Source organism: Heliangelus exortis, chromosome 11 (assembly GCF_036169615.1).
Source record: "Heliangelus exortis chromosome 11, bHelExo1.hap1, whole genome shotgun sequence".
Lineage (NCBI taxonomy): Eukaryota > Metazoa > Chordata > Aves > Apodiformes > Trochilidae > Heliangelus > Heliangelus exortis.
In genome coordinates, this window is record NC_092432.1 from 15,290,065 (window position 1) to 15,309,695 (window position 19,631).

The following is a 19,631-nucleotide window of genomic DNA, read 5'->3' on the forward strand; positions in this document are numbered from 1 at the left end:
AGGCAAAAATGACACGCATACAATCAACAAGGCCACAAGTTTTCAATGCTTGCTGTCTAAATTCCATTCTCCAAATAATTTCTATAATAGCTCAATTTCCCAAATGTAGCAGAAGACAAGTTCTTTCAAAAAATTGCACAAATCTAGAGCCGAAAACCCCCAACATCTCAAGTTTCTAGCAGCAGCTGTGTAATGTACTGTTCTCCATTTTTTAAGCCTCAAAGACATGAAATAAGGCCTAGAACACAAGTGCAGGGGACTTGCAGATTTCCTCTTCTTTCTTCATGCACACAGTTAGATGAGGGGGAGAAAATTTAAGCAGTTTTGTAAATATAATTTAAGTGGCTCGGAGAGAAGCCTTTGTTCAACTTGCCTGTCCTTAAGTTAAAGAAAACTGATTCACTTTTTGGAAAGCTATGAAGTAGCTGCTTGATTCATTATCATGTTTATTCTGATTCTCTCCAAATTCAGTGACAGCAATAGAGACTCATGAATGTGGTGGCAAAAAATGCTTTACTTACTCCCTCTGAGGTATCTAAGTTAACTTCCAAGTTATTTATGGCTTTGAGGATAATCACTTATCTTTTGGCATAATTTTCTGTTATGCTGTTAGTATATGATAGCTATCCACTTTACTCAACAAGAGATTTTTTTTTTAGCCAAAGACAGCTTAGAACACCTTGACCTTCTGAACCAGTTATCAACATTTTTATCTGTTTCAGATAGTTTATAGCATACAGAACCTGTGACAAAGCTCAGGTAAATGAGCAACTGCTGCACTAAAAAAAAAAAAAAAAAAATAGAATCCCATACCTGTACATGGAAGAACTCAGTGTTCAGATTCCATTCCAAAATGGAACTTGCAGGTGGTGAGAGGGGCTTGGGGATGACAGTGTCAGAGAGAAAAGCAGAAGTTAATTCTGAAAGAGAAGAAATAATAACACTGAAAAAAATCTAGGCAGCATATCACTTTTCTTTTGATTATCAAGTCAGTACAGCAGCACATTTTTACACCAGTGTTTTTTAGCCCATACTACCCAGGTCACGGAGTGTGAGGTAGACAGGAAAACAAAGTCTGCAAAATAACTGGAATTTAAAAAACCTATAAAATAATACATGCATACAGACATTGCCATGCACTTACATGAGGAAGACACCAAAAAAAATGAATTACAGAAATACAGTTCAAATTTAGCCTCATTTTTATCAGAGTGACAATTTGTGTAGTGTGCAAGACAGTCTTTCTGTTGTTTCCTGAACAACTTGGTGGTCCTCGGACAAACAGAAAACCCTGCCCTAGAGCACTGTTACATTCTAGAGTTTGCCAGCATGCTGGGCAGATCCAGCTGAGTGTACCATGTATTCTCAGTATGAAGCGAATGTGATGCCACAGCACACAGCTCACTTTATCAGTTGAAGGAAGTGTAGAGCCATGCTGTGACTGCAGCCTCTCTGCAGAGGTGTCAGTCATCTGCCTGCTGGCTGTCAGTCTCTGCTCCAGCCTGAGACACAAAAGACAATAATTGCTGCCTGGATCCATCTGCTGTTAGCCAGAGGACAGAGAGGCTGTGGTGTTCCTTTCCCCAGCACAACCAAGGATATGAAAGCAAACTCACCATGGTGAATCATGCTCTGGAGACAAGACCATGAAGGAATCTTGCTTACATGTTCAGGAAACACAGAGGCACAGTGTGGAACTAATTGCCTGACAGTTTGGAAAGCATACTTTTAAGGTTCAAAAGCAACTAGACAAATTTATAGTGAAAAGATATAATACTCCATTGTTACTGAACAGAAACCCATTGTCTTTGATTAAGATTACTGGAGACAAGGAAACTACCTGGGGAAGGATCTCTAGAATTGTACATTGTTCTTTCATTTTCTCCTAGACATCTGCTGCTATGAAGAGGACCTTAGGCTCAGAACTGGAAGACCATTGCCAATCTTCCACCATTATTACAGCAAACTCCAGTTGCTGACCAGAAAAGTATTTATAGGCAAAGGACAACCCTGCTGGAGCCTAGGGAAGGCAGAGAATGTAAGTCAGTATCTTTTAAAAGGCATTTCCTTTCCTGTTTCCACAAAGAGTAAGGACAAAAGCAAGCTAATAGTGTATTTGCAGACCTGCTGGGACATATTTATGCCTTTATTAAAATAAGTAACTAAGCATCCAAAATTCACCCTAGTAAGTTACTATTCCATTATTTACCCTGTTTGTATCTCTGGCCACTGTTCCAACAAACCTCTGAGGAAGAGCTGTAATATTGCCTGCTACAAGAGAGTCTTGCTCTTGGTCAATTCCTGGGCATCACTCTTACCCAGATTAGAGGAGTAACTGAACACTTCATGTTGCCATGATGGTGCTTTATAACCAATGATGATGTAAACCAGAATGAGCACTGTTCGATGCAAACTTCAGCAAGAGCTCAAGACCAAAAGGCTGCAAAAGACAACAGCTCTATGAACATTAACAAATATTACATTATTGCACAGAAAAAGGACACCTAACCTTCCTGCTAATATTAGTGAAGAATGCTGAAGACTCCAGTTCTACCTATTAAGTTGAAGGAAAATAATCTCCTTACTGTCTCAAGAAATGGGATGGGTGGAAAATAATGTAAAATGTTTACAGATTAGCATGCACAAATGAATCAAAAAACCTGCAAGCTTTTATTTCTCTCCAGCTCAGTTCACTAGCAGCTAAGCAAAAAACAAGATCTTCTCAGCACATAAGTCTTGTGTCTCTTAATCTCTATTCAAAGGGCAGGAGATTCACATAGTAGAAAGGGCAGACAAACTGTACTGGACACCTACAGCTACAAGGTTCACCACTAAAAGACAAAGGAATCAAGGGGGAAGCTTCTGCCTGTAGAAAGAATGCTCTTCCATTGGGGTTTCTAGCAAAAGAAGCCCATCACAGAGCCCCAGCAAAGCCCACAGTCTAGGGCTTGTTCAATGCTCTTACTATCCTTACCTTGTTTTCTAGAGTAAAACTAATAGAGATGAACTACATACAAAAGAGGTAGCATGAGGTCTCTGTCACTGGTCTGGTGCATCCTGCTCTCTTCCAAGTATGGATACATTTGTAGTGACTCAAGAACCAGAAGTCAAGGAATGCTAACCCAGACCTGGAAAGCTTTCAAGGCTTCCAGAGCAATTCCCTTTGCTATCACAGTTTGGTGCCAGAATGAATTTTAAAACAGATCACTCTGTTCACTGGACTTAGGGTTTCCTTTAGCAGAGCCACAAACAGCATCATCTACACCTTAAGATCAGCTGCTAGATCAGTTGAGAGAACCCAAAAGAAGCTGCTGCTTTAGGCATTGTTGCTTCTGGAAATGTTGCAAGGTTCTGCAGATGGGTTGGGCCTGCATGCCTGGAGTGTTTTTTATAAGATCAAAGTCCAGAAGAGTAAGACAAAGAAAATTCAAGTGCAATATCAAGTAATCACAAAACTCAGCAATCTGAGATGAATCCTCACTGCTGTCTGTAAGCCACTAAAGATTCTCAAATTACTGCTTCCTATCTGATTATCCAGCCAGTCTGAATTGACCGAAAGTCTTAATTTAAGATCACATTTGCATCACATTTACTTTTTTCCTAAAGAGGCAGTTGCCACTGGACTCATCAGATGCTTTCTGCCCTTAGTCATCCAGACTCACAACAAATAGAAGAAATTAAAATCTAGACCTTCTTCAGCAGCTCCCACATACCAGACCTTTCTGTTGTCCATCTAAGTCCAAAATCAGCTGGCTTATTCACTCACCAACTATGTGTTAAAATGCTGAGGGGCCTCAGAGACTATCAGGGCATTATTTCTTGGGATGTTTTGTTTGATGCACTGAAAGGACACTGCTGCTCAGGCAGGAAGGAAGCCTCTGGGCTATTCTGCCATCACTCTTACGGCATCAGCTCCCACAGATGCATCTGAGCTAGCTTGGTAGCACTGTTGCCATGGTGGTATAAAGCTACCTCAAGACCACAGCTTATGTATTTAACCAGCTTCTTGAATGGATTTTACAGCCTATTTTGGCTTAGCTATACTACTCCCAGTGGTGAAACTGCCTGTTTAAGGGCAGAGGTATTAAACGCTCAGTCAGTGCCTTCCGTTACTGTACTTTGTGCTCTAGCCTAGTCTCTGGAAGAAAATGTCTCCAAGCAAGAAATTTTCTAGGCATTTTCTTTTTAAAATACAAAAAACAGAGATGGAGAAGAAGAATCATGTTTAAAGCAGTTTAGAAGGAAACACTGGGATCCCCAGAGGGGCTGGGAAACATGTGGGTTTAGGATGAAAAGAACCCAGCCAAGAGTGAGCTGGTTACTTCCAGCTTTCACACCATAAATTGTTACATTCCTTAATGGCCAGCCCCCTTCCACATGTAGAAAGAAACTGCAGGAAACCAATACGGTAGGATGTAGCAGACTAGATAGAGCTTAGTCAAGGGCACACTGTATCAGGGAGCCTTTCATACTCCAGGAGTAATGCAAAGAAAAAACTGGCACAAGGCCCAGCACCCCTGTAAATCAATACAGCTGTTTATTTAAACCAAATGCTTGGCAAGGATAGCAAGCTTTGATTGTTGTAGCCATTTCCAAAGGAAATTAGTAACATTTCAGGAGATGACAGCAAGTCCATGTAAGAACAAAAGAATTCTTTCCAACTAAGTTTTAATTCATTATAAGGCATGATTTCAGTTCACTGCTTGAAGCCCAATATCAGACAATACCCATTATTAGCAGAATTGATTATCATAAAAAACAACAGACAGACAGACAGATATTGCTCCTCAAGTGCTCCTGACATCAGAAAGTTCCTAAATATATTTGTTGTCATGAATGGCACGGGCTTAAGCTTCTTGGTAATGGGAATCAAATCCCTAGATTTAGCTGATGAGTGTATTAAAGACTGGCATGGACATGTGCTGCTGCAGCGATACATAATCCATTGGGTGAGAAGCCAGACTTGGCATGACTCTGGCCCAAGGTTCTGGCTGTGTACAGGGGTAACTGCAGCAAGATCACTATTTTTCTGCAATGTGATATCTTGCTCTAATCCATTTTTTCCCTTTGAGGCTGTAACAGCAGATACATAAGTCTTTCTGTTAAAAAAAGAATGAAAAACCAAGAGAGAAGGAGAATTTGCATCTTTAACTTCCTCTCTCACGCTATCCAGGATCACACAGATTCGGGATATTTTTTTTTCTTTTTTTTTTTTTTTTTTTTTTTTTTTTAGGAGAATGCTTTTCATTGTACAGGTGCTCCATTTCCACCTACTTTCAAGTTTGTTATTAATTTTTTTAAGAGATGAAAACAGATAGGCTTAAAAAAAGCTACGCCCTCTGACATTTTTAAGCTATGTTGTCACACTGCATTGGAAAGAATTTGAGATGACAGGGCAGGATAAATTTGACGACTTCAAGTGAGCACTGGGAACATGAGACTAAAGTCTCTTCTTTTTACAGAGTAACAAAATTGCTTGACTGTGGGTCAGACTCACAGTTGGTGCAAGGGGATAATACAAACATCACTTTGGCCCACTGTCAGTAAAACAACACGAACCTCTCCTTGAATATTCACAATTAGGTGTCAGGGGATTTCTGGCTTGAACAGCACTGAAAGATTATGAATGATAAAGTGGGAGACTGAGCAAGTGTAAATTACTCTTCAGCCTGCATTTTGTCATAGCTGTTGCAGAAGCCGCAGATTCCAACACGTTCATATGGTTTTTAAAAAGTATCTGTAACCCCTGACACACAGGAAGCTTTGGCTACAAATAAGGTAGCAGAACTAAAGTATTTTCACAAGAGGCCAACATTAGGAAGTTAACAATTACTATAATAGCAAGCCCCAAATATCTGCTCTATGGAGACAGTATTCCCTTCATGCAGTGCTTGATTAAGCACTTGATTAATAACCAAGACGACTGCCAAAAAAATCTACTTTTCCAAAGAAATGAAATGTGTGTGGCTGAGGACTTCAGACTGCCAAAGGATGACAGAAGAAAAGCTCTTTGATGCTGTGTTGTGGAGATTGGTAGGGCATAAGAACCAAGAGGCAGCATTAGGAGTGTTTATTAGTTCTGTCGTTATTTCACCTTCACAGATTGCTGGAACCTCTTGGACATAGTGATGACCCTAAAATTAGTCCCTAAAATTGGACATTCCCACAGTCCTCCAGCTGGCAGCCTGTCGGACTCTCTCTAACCTGCCCCTTTCCCTTATAGAAGTTCCTACATCTGTGCTGATGAGCAGATGCTCTACTACATCTATGCACAGCCAAGAATGTTGACCACCAACCACTGCCTCACATAGGCTGTAATTGAGGTCTGAATTCCATCATCAACTGATTGTTCTGCCCTGTATAAAACAGAGTTGGCAAACATACGCACTCCATACCACAAGTAATCTTATGGTACATCTTGTCTTCTTTTCTAACTAGTGCTTTAGTTACGGATTAATCTTTCCTGTTTCATGAAAAGAAGAGGGAACAGGAAATAAGGTCTATATTGCTTCAGGCTCTACAGTGCTTACTTAAGTAAAGCCAAAGCTTTATCAGCAAACAAACAAAGATTAGAACATTAAGCAATTAAGAACAGGGATTCAGAATCTGGTTTCAGATACCACAGCATCAGTCTGGAAATAAGTGAGATTTACTTGATTACTTGGCTCAAAAAAATAGTAATGCCAGTCAATGTTAACCTTGTCAAGCTTCATGGTAGAGAATGAAATACCTTCCCTGCCCAGTACAGTAATGCATAATTAAACAACAATGCATAATTATGTCTTGTATTAGAGACAGGAAAGCAATCTATACCTCTTCTGGGGTAGAAGTTATGCCCTGAAGAATCTAATTGCCTCTTTCAGAAGACTGCTCCCTCAGGAAAAATGTGCTTGTTGTGGTCTTTGGTAGGGCTATTGCAATATTCTTAACCCTGTAATTAATGATGCAATCTTACTGCTGGTCTGAAGATATGGACTTCATGATACTGTAAATACAAAGCACACGCAAAAAGTTGCTTCTCAATATCCTGAAAAACACTTGTGATCAACAAGAACAGAAACTACCACTACGTGTGGTATCAGGAATACTGCATGATCTTGGCCACTAAAACACTGAGTACAACCTCACATTTAACATTTTCAATTCCTTTCCTGACACTGATTTTCAGAATACACCAACTATGAAAGGGTACTTATATTACATCCTAGTGACAGGAGCACTGTACAGCTCAGGGAAAGATCATGTCTCTCCAACCACGAGGGTAATTCACAGATGAAGGACATTCATATTTCAGTGTTTAGACAGTGCAGAGGGTCACGTGGCAGCAAACGTGTTACCCACACAGCTTCACATCAAAGCAAGGACTTTGCTTCCATTCAGACAAACAGGAGAGAAAAAGAAGAGGCCTGGAACAGTTTAATATGCTCATTCTTTAACTCAGGAACCATAGGAAATTCCAGCCTGACTCTTCAGGAATCCAGTTCTAAAAGTAGCACGAGTATATACACATGCCTCACACTTAAATTTCTTTTGATGTTCCCTGCAAGATACCTCGCAAGGAGTCTTACAAAAAATAAGAGCAGAGAAGATTCTTAATTCACTTTTAAAATGTTTTCAATCGAAACAAGTTCATTCTCACAGCCACTGGGCAGCTGAAGTTAAGTACCATAGCCAAGAGCAAAGGGATGCTACTAGGTTTTTAGCTGTACAAAATGCTGCAGGGTTTGGCAAGCTCTGTGTTCCTATTTCTATCACACCTCTGCATGCTTGTTCAGAAGTTAATCACGTAAAGCTGAATGCCAGCAGTCACAATGTGAAACTCTGAAGTCAACAAACATGGGAATTCAGGGGCATGGGTTGTGCACCCTATGCAAATTGCTATTTTCATAAGAAACACGGGGCCCTGCCTCCTTTCCCAGGCAAAACAAGACAGTGTTTTCAAAGGCAACAGGTGGGAATTCTATTTTTGACAGCACAACTTTTTCATCTACTATGAAACATGTGGAAGACTTGTAATGGGGTATAATGTTGCTCTGCCTTCAGGAAATTCCATCAAAGCTAAATGGCATGCTGCTTTGAGGAGGAGAAGGGGAAAAAAAGAAGAAAGAAAAAAAAAAAAAAAAAAAAGAAAAAAAAAAAAAAGAAAAGAAGGAAAAAAAAGAAGAAGAAAAAAAAAAAAGAAAAAAAAAAGAGGAAAAAACCCCAAATATATTAGTTCTGTGTTCTACACTAGTAGATGCACTAAAACCACAGAGCAGAAGAACAGAAATTGTAAATATTGCTTTTGAACAAAAACAGCTCATGTCACATTTACATAGTATAAAAAATAACAGCACCTGACATAACTGTTGATGCAGAAAGTTGTTTAGATTTCCTAAACTTCAGTAAGGAAGAGAGGAACAATTGATCACAGTTATGAAAAACACATTTCCTTGCTTATGAAACTAGTATTTCTCAACAAGAAGATTTTCAAATCTGGAGTTAGTTCCTGCACTGGCAACTGTGCTTTCTGTTTTTATTTCCTGTAACTCAAAAAAAGAAAGCAGGCTTCCCTAGCCCAGGACACTTACATCTCCGTTGCTATGCACTAGTGCTTTAGGGCAATGTTTCCTAAAAGATTTTTTTAATTAAATATTTTCATTGCTCTTAAAAAAAAAAAAAAAAAATCACCGTTGATTTAAAAAGCCAAACCAAAACAGCACTGCTTATAATCCACCCTACCTTTATCTCCTATCCAACCCTTTTAACACAGGGTTAACTCCCAGGTCATGTGCTTGCACTTCCCTTCATAAACCCAGGAAACAGAAAGAATCACGTTGAGCTAATGATCAGATAAGATTCTTATCCCCCAGATTCTGTGACAGTTAATCAATGATCATCATAAGTGGTTACCCTGTTAGTAGTAATGAAAAAAGAAGGAAAAAAAAAAAAGCAGCTGAAGATTGTCAGATTCACCCCATGACTGTATCCATTCCTCGGGATAAAATCAGTTCTCTGGTCTCTAATGCAACTTGGCTCAGAAGATACACTGGATCTCAAGGAAACAACTGCAGAAATACATTGTTACTTCTACCCCTCAACAGGTGGTGTACCCAGCTCTGCAAAATTAGTCTTGGTGCTTTGAGATCTGGGCCTTAATGTTTGGTGGTGGTTTCTCTTTGCTTCCAACATTATCAACTTTATTTTTCTAGATGGAATCTGCTGCTTTACCACTAAAATGGATCTATCTCAATCCTTGCACAAACTAGGAACATGGTGCTCAGAGGTGTCAAAGACAGAACCAGAACTGTTTATACTTGTTAGTGATACCTACATTTGCACTGCTTTACACTCTGTAATACAGGCAGCCACAAGAATAAAAACCAAGTGCCTGGAAATGAAGCTGGAAATTCCACAATAACTGGTTTGAAAGGAAAGGAAAGGCAGCTTAGTCACAGGTGTTTTGTTTCTTAGTCACAGGTGAAATAACTGGATAGATTTTTGGCTGCATATCCATCTGGACACTGTTAGAGAACAATAAAGATGCAGATACCAGCAAATGGAAAGGGGCATTACAGTAGCATGGAGCAAAAAATCTTAGATTTTGCAGACACAGCAAATTTAGGTGATACCAATGAAAGTTTTTTCCTATCACTTCATAATTATCCCAAGAACTTCTGGTTATTGCAGATCTAAACTACAATTCCTGCACTGAGAAGATCCCTTACATGTAGTAATGTTCTGCTTCTTGAGCTGCTCTGGCTGGATATAATATTATCAACCTGCCAGTCTTTAAAAAATTTAATGGATCCCATCACAGGACCCCACCAGGAGTGTGAAATTCCTTTTGTGAGCAGCACTGAGAGCAGTTACTACCATACAGGCATAGTCTGAGTCTTAGAAAACTCTGTGTGCTATTAAAAGCACTTCCTGTTGTCCACAGTGAACAGCAATCTGTAAGTAGGGCCACAGAATGATCAGAGGGACAGAAAACATTTTCTGTGAAGAAATGTTCAGGGAGTTGGTGTTGTTCAGCCTGGAGAAAAGGCTCCAGGGAGACCTTATTGTAGCCTTTCAATACTTAAAGGTGCCCTATAAGAAAGATGGATAAGAAACTTTTTAGCAGAACCTCTAGGGCTAAGACAAGGGGTGATGACTTCAATTGGAAGAGGATAGATTTATACAATATTAGAAAGAAATATTTTACAGTGAGGGTGGTGAATCAACGTGACAGGTTACCCAGAGAGGTGTTAGATGCCTCATCCCTGGAAATATTCAAGATCAGGTTGGACAGGGCTCTGAACAACCAGACGCAGATGAACCCAGGTGACCCTGCTTAGGCTGGAGGAGATGGACCAGATGACCTTTAAAGATCCCTTCCAACCCAAAGCACTCCAAGATTCTGTGCTGAAACATAGACCTTAAAAATGTTGTGGCAATGTGAAAATGTTAAAGGAAGCACCCCTCAGCCTCTCTAATGAAGTGGTATCCAAGTTATCTTGATAAAAGGTGGAAGGAAGACATGATGGAAAAACAACAGGTATAAGTTTATTGTATCCTTCTCTCCCTGGATGCACTCACTTGTTCTTCAGCAGTAGGAGGCCACTCTGTTTGATGGGCCTTTTGTTTCTGACACAGTAGTCATCTTGGCTGGCACTCTGCAGATTGAACTTGGGAGTCTCTCAAGCAAAACACACAAACTACTACAACCTGACCCAGGGAGCTAAAACTTTCTGGTTGGGGCAACAGCTGCTTCACTGGCAAGTTTCCTTTGTCCAATTTTTTACTTTACTGCTGGTAAATCTACATAAAAAGAACATGCTTAGGAAGATTTCTGCCAAGTTGTTGTCAATCTGTGTAAAACCAGAGCCCCTGAAATAAAATCTGAAGTTGGAGCAGGCAAAATATGTTCCAGCCTGAAAGCCCAGTTAATTTTCTCTTCCATCTTTCCAATCCAGTCATACCACAAGCATTTATTTTAACAAGCAACTTGAGATACACATTTTGAGACACTCATTTGCCTCAATCAAAAATTCTGCGATCAAGCCTTCTCATTTAAAGCTGGGGAATGACTCATTGTGCCTTTAATGTTGAAGCATCATTTACTAAAAATTTGTGACTAGTAGCACTAAAAAAAATACACATATCCATTAGAAGAGGTGTCTGTTCTGCAAATGCAGGGAGGGGTCTCAGATTTCCAGTAATTCCCCTTCACCCTGTTCTACATGCTCACCAGGTCTTTATTGTTATTGCTCCAGGGATTCCACAGATCCAGGCCCTGGTAACAAGAGGACGGGTTAGTGATGAGACCACAAGGAAGTGGAAGACAGTGTTCCAACATGCTTCTCTACTTGGGGTTAACATTAATTCTAAACACTTGGTATCAAATAAATCCTGTTTTTACACAGTATGGCTTTCACCTTACTAAGACAGATAGCCTGCATTCTAAAGATTCTCCTCCAGGAAGCTCTTCTACAGTCTGCCTGCTGGTCACAAATGCACTAATTGGCAGGCAGTGTTTTTATATCCTCTGAGGCTTTATCCATACTGCTGGAGAACTCCAGGTCTAGGAAGGGGACACTGTATGGGCATCATTTGGAAGCTGCTTTCCTTTACTGGTGTATTACATCTTCAGCCTGAGCCGAGTTCAAAACACAATTGTTTTCAAGAGTTTAATCAGTTGATTAACATTTGCCATAGGCTCTGGCAAAGCAGTATAGCAGGGATCCTGCCCTGGAAGCACTCATGTATTTTGGTCTCTGGGAACATCTCCAGTTGCCAGGGCTATAGATAAAGGTAGTAAGCTTTTAGACAAGGATCTTCCCCTTGGTTGTCAGTCTGTGCTTACAGAAGGCCAGGATCAACCTGAAATAATTTGCTTTGGTAGACTGAATATGTTTGCACAATGCCTATTTACATTGCACTTGGCTCATACCAACACAATGAGCTACCTGACTTACATTATCACTCAACACATTACCAAGCTTGAAAGAATGTAGCTGTTAGAAATCAAGGAGGATCCCACAGCACTCCTCTGTTGAGAGCAATAAATTTTCCTCTGCAAAGCACCTGTATGTTTTTAAATAATGCAGAGCCAGCCTGAATGGAGACAGGAAAAGGGCATGTGGAACATGAAACCACTGCAATTAGGCATTAGCAAACACCATTCACACAGGCCTGTGAACTGGGAGGCTAACACTTATTTTGCTTCCTGACTCAGCTCCTCAGCTTGTTTCCATACAACCTAAAACTCATCTCCCAAAACCTTCTACACAGGTTACGTCTCCATCCAGACATCATCTATTTCCCATACTGAGCTTACCAAGAATGCCTGAATATTTCAAAGGAAAATACTTATTTCAATGCAAGTAAATAATGAAAATACAAATTCTACAGAAATAATTTGTGAGTTATGAATGCAATCTGTTTTGTAACTAGTGTCTCCCCATTAACAAGTGGCCTATGGTTGGTCCTCAATATAGTCAAAAGGTCTGTCACACAAAAATCTTTAGTGAAGTCTAATGTAACAGTCTGAGATGTATTTCTGACAAATAGTTATTTGTGGGGAAGTCTGAAAGCATGCTTAATCTTTGAGTCTTTCTGTACCCAGAGAAAGACACAGTACATGATATGACACCTATTGTATCTCTCTCTGAACTGGGCTGCTGAAAATCCAGACTCCCTCCCTTACTTCACTGTGTGCTTGTGGACTGCATCTCATCAGTTCTTACTGGTATTTGCATAAGCTCCTTAAGGCAGATCCTCTTTGCCCAGTGTTTCTACAGCCCTAAAGTAAAGGGTTCTTGTCTTTGTAATTGATTCTTCTGCAGATAACTGTGAAGAAAGTAAAAAATGACTAGTGACCAAACAAAACAAGGTGGGACTGGAGAGTATATTTCTTCCTGTCCTCTGTTTTTGAATGAATTCATATAGCTGAAGGACAGCTTCAGTGATGGGCATACATGACAGCCACCTCATGACAGATGTTTAACCTAATTTCTATGTTTTGTATTATATGGGTCTTTATTTTGTGAACCTACACTAAAAGGTTCCTAAATAAGAGTTGCTGGGTAGAAGGAAAATAATTGCATGAGATCAGAGGGATCTTGCTGGTCATCCTAAAATCATGAGTCAAACTGTCTCAAATAAGTGAATATTCTATTATCCTAACTTCTATGACCTCAAAGAAATAATAAATTCATGTTGGGTTTCTCTACAGATTTGAATTTACATGACTCTTCCAAGCTTTTTGTCATACATAGTAATTTAAACAAACAATTTTACCCTACTCCTGCCAACTCTGAGATTCTCACACATTCACTTTACTTGAGGAGCTGGCTCTTGTATTACTCTAGTAGTTGGGTCTCATTGAAAATTATCATGTAATGCATGACCCAGGCTAAAATTAAGCAAGCTGGCAGACCTGGTAAAATAGGGGGAAAAGATCTATGTTTCAGTTGTGCTTTTTATTGCTTACCAGTCACAAGTGACTATGAATCTCTCAGCAGAGGTTTATTACATACTGAAGAAATAAAAGTTTTGAGCTGCAATTTTCCCTGATTGTGAACAGAACCTGGACATAAAATTGGCATCCCAAAAGGAGCACATTGTACACTTCCATACCAGAGAGCAGACCTCTGACATATTCACAGCATGGGAGTGTATTATCCAACAGCTCAGTCCCAAACACTGTAATTGTTTGAGATTTTTCTGTCATGGGAACACTGCTGTTTGTCATCCCAGGCATGAAGGATATTTTAAAAAAAAATCAACTGAATGAGCTCAGAAGTACAGGATGCTTTACCACATCAGAACCACATATTGCATTTCTTATTTCTCTCAGAAAAAACAAAAGTCTGTATACGAACATTGCAGGTGAAACACCAGTGGAGATTGCCTTTCAAAAATTCTTGGACAGAGATCTGACAGGAATGTTTTGGTTTGTTATATTTGTTTAAGTTGGGTTTTTTTGTTTTGTTGGGTTTTTTTTTTAAACAGAGGGTGCTACAAGTTTTTATTGGTTTTTCTCACTCTTCCCTGAGGCCACAGACACAAACACTGTGGTTGGACTTCATAAACATTAAAGCATAATTGACATTATTTCTTCAGAACACGTGTCTGGAAACATTTGAGGCAATTTCAGTTTTCTCTGACAGTGTGAACTCTTGCCATGTTGCTACTCTCAGCAAAACACAGTTCACCTTACTGCCACCCAACAGGCACAAGCAATCAAGTAGGGCAGAAATAATGTGCCAGAAGGACAAGAAGCAATGTATTTAAATACCTTATCCATGAAAGACACAGCAGTGAGTAGCTCAGCTTTACAACAGTCTGGTTCACTATTGTTTAAGCTGTTATTGTACTACAGGAACTGGTGGGAAAGGTGTGAAACAGCAGAAGCTTACTCACTGAAAGGAAAAAGATTAAAAAAAAAAAAAAAAAGGTAACTTTCAAGAGTATGAAAGGGAAGCTTAAAGCCCCTTATCCATATTTAGTCTTATCTCTGAGCAGTGGAATTAGCTCATTTTACTAAGCATTATCCTTGCTTGAAGCAGTGTAAATAAACAAGATCCTCAAACTGCATTGAGGCCAAATTTTTATGAAATGAAAGATTCTTATTAAACATCTTATTCTGTAGAGTGCAGGTATAGCTTTCCTCACAAAAATTTATTGTCAATACATCATTCACAATTCTATGAAGTCCTCACACCATAACTCTGGAGTCTGCCAGTATTAACTAATTATGAGTGCTTAACTAATTATGAGTGTTTAACTTTTTAAACTGAACTGCAGTGTCTGAATCATTCTTAATCTGTACTGTACAATGGTGGCTTTGTAGCAGCACAATGCAGGATACAGTGCCCCACTTGGCTGAGATCAACAAAACCAGGTACGTTTCTCTGGTTATCTTCATTCACCTGCAGGAACTACAACTTCTGATAGGGTCAGACACTTCTTTCTGCCATAGATAATAAGAATCCTAACACCTTCAGCACCTTTTGAAGGGTGACAACCAGGAAACTAACATCCAGCTTCTTCAATTCTTCTGGATCTGATTTCCAGCCCAAAAAGAATGTTTTATAAAGCTTTAGTTTGCTCCTTATCTGCAGCTGGGAAAACTGGGTTTAGTTAACCACATTAAGTGATTTAGAAATATTTATTTCCTTTGCCACTGTTTGTTTGAAGGTTGCTACTGTCTGCAGTTCATAAATGCCAAAAGCCCCGTGTCAAGGTCCTCTTGCTTCTAACTTGCCCCTAGGCACTGAAATATGTTCTTGAAACTTTTTAAGAGAAGGAAGCTCCCAAAAAGTCACTTAAGGCCAGAAAGATGAGAGTCTCTTTGATCCTTTCTCGTGTTCCTGATCTTGTTCATATGGCACTGCTCTGAAAGACATGAAGCACCACATGGTCTCTTACACTGGTCTAAGGCTGCCAGGACCCTACAGAGACTTCTGCTCCAACCGACTTCCATGTTTTTCTGGTGCAGGCAGTTAGAAGAATTGATTCCTTCACTCTTTCCCTTGTTCCATCAGCCCTGGAATAGACTCTTGTACAACTATTTAAAAACCTAATGTGTTGTTTTTTCATGATACTCCAAGGCAGAGTCACTGTCACATTTCACCAGAGTAAAAAATCCTGTCAAAATCCAGTGCACACAGCAAAGAACTTTGTGCTGCTTTAGGGTGAGTGTTAGTAACATTGAGCTATGGAAATTAAATGCTTTGATACTTGTTTCAAAACTGCATTCTGTACTAGAGGCTAACAGAACACACAATCTAAACCAGTTGAAATTGAACAAAGTGTTTCAGTATATCCAAAAGTATCCTTTCTTCTCTTCTGAAGCTTCCCAACAATGACTTGTGGGGACAGCACTATGGAAGATAAATCCAGATCCCTGCATGTAAATATATCTTAATACCTCAAATGATAGAGGGTCACAAACATATGAAAAAAGTATTGCCATTTCAGCTACCTGTTAGCAGATGCAAGTAGACAGTGACAATACTCTGCCCAGTTATGTCTTGTATTCTAACTGTTCCATGAGTTTGTTTCCTTACTTCATAAATGCTCTCACATCTAAATTGTGAGCAGCATGAATTGCTCTCTGAGTTACTCAATCCTGTTCAGGTTTTCTTAGCACTATTACAAGAGCAGTTCAGAAACCAAAACGTCAAAGCATATGGAAGATTTACTTCCAGGGAAGGAAGTTACTACACCAGAATTATAAACATTTCTTATTGCATTCCTGGACATGAAGCTAATCCATTGCTGAACACTGGGAATGCATTAAACACAGCATGACTTGAAAAAATCCTGTTTTCAAAGCTGAAAAAAAAAGAGTAGATTCTGGCAGATTCTTTAAGACTTTAAAATCTATCATGACATTCAGCTTGTTACATTTTCAGGGGAAAGACAAGAACAGAGAACATTCCAAACTTTGCTCAAGCTATCTCTGCATTTTGAGCCTTACCTTTGCTGATGCAAAAACAGTAAAAAGTCAGTTTTTTCTGGGAACATGGGCCTGCTTCATGTTGGCACTAGCAGATATAGAGAGCTGTGAGCTACATTTATAGCTATTTTCAGCCTGGATAGAGTGAAGCATAGTGGTATTAATTCATGGAAACAAGAAAGGGATGCAGTACAATGAGCACAAATGAAATACAAAAAATTCTTCATGTGAGAAAGGCTGGACAAGATCTTGTAAGGAAAAGATAATTCATGCAACTTCTCACAGTGAGGCAAGATCAATAATTCTGTCAGGAATCCCAGATCTCTGACATCACCAGCTCTTGAAATCACAGTGAGCTGAAAGGGAAAATGCTGGCAATGCTTTGATGACATCCCTGAACACATCCTCCTTGTGTGACCTGACTTCCCTGGAGCATATAGAGGACAAGACTCATTCCCTTGTAAAAGGAAGAATGCTCCCTCCCTATCCATTTTTGCTTCTGTCTTGAGAGCTGGCATCAATAACTACTCCTGCTTTATATGTTACTCAAACTCCCTAGTGGAAGTTCAGCAGTAATTAGTATAAAGGCTGAAACTTCAAGAGACAGCCTCAAGCTCCTTCCTCACATTTCTCCTACTTCCTGTTTTCTTTTAGTCTAGCAAGGCCTGATGAAGGATCTGTACCTCCTAGTCAGAACTTGAGAGCACACAGAAGTACAAGATCCTGAAAGATGAAAGCTAACAATGTGGCTGATTTCAGGTTTAGATATGGTTTCTGAAAAGTTTTCCTTTCATAATTACACTCCATTGCTTGGTGATGCCTACATGAGCCAGTTCAGACACCAAAATCCCACATTATGGCTGGTCCTGCCTCAGTACATGTGAGTTTCTGCTTCATATTTTAGTTTTAGTTATGAATGAAAGAATAAAACAGAGGTTTAGTGACAGTAGCAAGCAAACACTGTCATTCTCATGCTATTCTTCTTCTCTGCTTTGCTATCAGTAAGGGCTTCAGCAGAAACAAGACTGAAGGAGATAATTAGGAAGGTAAATCAAAGGGGAAAAGTATGCCTGACATACTGCTGCTTGAGAAACAGAAAAGTTGTTTGGAACAACTGATGTTAACCCAACAGGCTGATGATCATTGCTGTGTTCTGCCTTTACTTGCTTTAATGGGAAGGCAACAGGATGGAGGTGTCAGGGAACCAAGAAAAAATTCCCAATCCTAAATCCAATTTTACATCATCCTCAGCAGCACTGAGAGCAGCCTGGTAGTGCAAACTCCACAAGGGCTGTAATCACAGGGGCAGTCAGGATGGAACTACTCTCTACCTCTCACATTCCTCCCCAGGCAGCAAATGCCAAGGCATGGGACAAACTCTGGTGACTCTATGCCCACCAACTGCCTCTGTGGTAAGTCTGTGCTTTTTGACATTTTCAAAATATACAGATGGAGGAGAGATGTGGTTTGTACATCATTCAAAGAAGTCTGCATAGCTATTGTCCTGATATATATTGGACCAAGGGAATTCAAACTTCATTATTCATCTGTGTTAAATAATTTTCTACAGATGTCTCTATTATTATGTTCACCTTTCACACTCTACTCCAAGGTTGAACACTGAAAAACTGTTCTGTAGCTCCCTGTGTATTCCAGGGGCATGCTCTTCAATCTGCAGAAGCAACAAATGATGCAGCCCTTTCTACCTAAAGCCATGCCCAGAGCCATTGCTTAGGTCTGGATGTGTAGAGCACAAATTAATGAACTGTATGAGAGCTAATAAAGATGTAGGATACATTCCATGCAATCTCTAGGCAGAAAACAGAGTATTTATGAAGGACCCAGCAAACCTAACAGAAGGTCACAGAACAATTGGAAGTTTCTATCGGGCATGAATTTTTCTCTGCTTCTGTGACTATGTTCTGCTTTAGCAGTCTCATTGTAAATTAGCTCTTCAAAAGTATAGACAGAGTAGGAAAAAAAAAGCCCTGTAACACACAGAAAAAATCAGCCCAGTAGCTTCAGGTACTTTCAGGGACACATGACCCATCAGCAGCCTTAAAAAGGAGTCCTCCAAAAAGCTGCCTGAGAGCAAAATACGGGGCTGTGCAATTTAGACCTTTGAAACATCTTAGAGACTGATCTGACAGAAAACAGTTACAGATGTCATTTGTCACTATGCTTGTCCACTTTTATATTTGTCACTGCAATAAAGTGGAACTCCCAGTGAGTTCCTGAAGATTTATTCACTTCCTGGGACAAAGCAAGCTAATGGCTTCCAGATGCCCTGAAAACCACAGCAACTTGTGCACTCAAAAAATGCACAGGAAACAGGTGTGAAATAGGACTATCTGGAGATAAGTGATGGTCAGGAGAAAATGGTTCAGAAGAAAAACCCAGATAGATTTCCAAGATGTACCCACATGGAGACCCAGAAAAACAAAATCATACAAGACATCAAAAATTAGTATTCTAGTGGTATTCACAGACAATCTTAGAGGACACTGTCTTTACTTCAGTAACACATACTGCTTTCTGTGCTTCCTTTCTCAATTTTGTTTACTGTTTATAGACTATTGAGGTCAATGTCTGGAAGCTGGCTGTGCTGATAAATAAATTGCACGTGGTTCCTCTCTTATGACACACACCTTACAGAGTAACAGTATTAGGCCACACCTCAGAGATAAATAGACAATAAAAATCCAGAAGAGTGAAAACTGTCTGTGAGGCTGGAAGTTACTCCACATTATCCTTCTGGTTCCATGCTATCCTAGCCTATTTAACTGTATCAATGGTTCCTTTCACAGAATTAAAGGAATGTCTGAATTTACAATTTAATTATGAACATGAGAAATCTTATACTAATCCATACCAGTGATATAGAATACATTGTATATTCTATTCTAAATGTCTGTACAGGGTATTATATTCTCTACTATATTCTATAGCAGCAGTCAAGTGAAGTCAGCTCTGTAATGGCCACACAGCTGAGCTCAGGAACCCCCCTCTTACTTCCACATTCAGCCATAACTTGAAAAGATAGACCAAGGAGGCCACTCAAAAGGTTCACTAGCCAGGGCAGGAAAAAGAAAAATAATAACTGAGAACCATTTCCCAACCCTTTCTGCAGCATCTACTTCCAAATCCCAAATTCAAATCTAAAACAGGTCAGTTCAGGGGACAGAGCAACGAATTCTCTTGT

At 39.6% G+C, this 19,631-nt stretch overlaps 1 long non-coding RNA gene across 3 annotated transcripts in view; it reads right to left on the reverse strand.

Annotated features, from left to right (window-relative positions):
- Window positions 1-811: 811 nt before the first annotated feature.
- Window positions 812-19,631, reverse strand: part of LOC139801088 (uncharacterized) — a 42,622-nt gene continuing 23,802 nt past the window's right edge. For 2 of the 3 annotated variants that reach the window (XR_011728057.1, XR_011728058.1), the window contains exon 3: window positions 813-920. This is a non-coding gene — a long non-coding RNA (uncharacterized lncRNA). Of the gene's footprint in view, window positions 921-19,631 lie in introns of all 3 variants that reach the window. The other variant, XR_011728059.1, reaches the window with a different exon arrangement.